The sequence below is a fragment of the Lampetra fluviatilis genome, chromosome 14, assembly GCF_964198595.1.
Source record: "Lampetra fluviatilis chromosome 14, kcLamFluv1.1, whole genome shotgun sequence".
Classification (NCBI taxonomy): Eukaryota; Metazoa; Chordata; class Hyperoartia; order Petromyzontiformes; family Petromyzontidae; genus Lampetra; species Lampetra fluviatilis.
Genome location: NC_136288.1, coordinates 7,619,064 through 7,620,117, shown reverse-complemented (window position 1 = coordinate 7,620,117; position 1,054 = coordinate 7,619,064). Strand labels below are relative to the sequence as shown.

At 42.7% G+C, this 1,054-nt stretch overlaps 1 pseudogene; it reads left to right on the top strand.

Annotated features, from left to right (window-relative positions):
• The first annotated feature begins 699 nt into the window (after positions 1–699).
• Positions 700–798, top strand: LOC144935943 (U6 spliceosomal RNA; annotated as a pseudogene).
• The last annotated feature ends 256 nt before the right edge of the window (positions 799–1,054 follow it).

Sequence of the window (1,054 nt, the reverse complement as noted above, 5' to 3'; positions counted from 1 at the left end):
TTTTTAGTCAATAAAAAAAAAGTCATTTGAAGTGGACTGCACCGACTTCTGGTTGAGACCACCGTGGGACATTGCATGTATGTTGAACTTCTTTCGCACCTTACCCAGCCAACCGAACTAATCGAAGGCTAGCGTAGTTGGCTGAATCTGTGCGCGTGTTGCATATGCCATACTCGTTCACCTCCCTCTCATCCGACTTGAGTGCGGACAGCCGCGGAGACATTATGTGCATTACCTGTGACCCCCCCCCGCCATAGCCCACTGTGAGTGTTGATGTGCACATGTTGGGCGCCTTGTTACCTGTCAACAAACAGTTAATATTTGCAAAGGGCTTGCGAGCAATTCACGAATGCCCCACCAAAGCTGCCAAATCGAAACCACCGTGGCTTGCTGGACACGGTACGTAGAAAGCTGTTGTGAGTGCTACCACTGGGTGATCCATGTGTTTAAAAGAAGAGAAAAAATCGAGCTGTGCACCCACCGCTCATAGATTGGCACTAACAGTGGAAATTTTTGATGAATAAATTGCCATATACGGACAAAAAATAGAGTCGTTAATTTTACAAGTGGAGGGACAGCGAAATATGAGTTGGGCAGTTGAATTTCGATTTGAAGCTTTCGTGACTGCAGGGATTCATCTTCTTGGTTCTTTCGGTAAAGTCACGTAGAATGGAAATAATAAAATAATAAAAATAAAACATAATAAAATAATTATCACAAAAATATGGAACGCTTGACGAATTTGCGCGGCCCCTGCGCAAGGATGACACGCAAATTCGTGAAGCGTTCCATATTTTTGTGAGAATTATTTTGTTATGTTTTATTTTTATTATTTTATTATTTCAATTCTACGTGACTTTACCGAAAGAACCAAGAAGATGAGTTGGGCAATTTTACGTTGAAACTTGACAGCGTGAAGTTTAACTGGACCGGGGGAACGTTGAAGGTTTGGATCGCGGAGGGAGCTGCCTTGTGACAACGTGTGATAGAGAGCCACGATACATCAACATCATTATGATACATCATTATTGACGTATATGTATATGGCCACGTG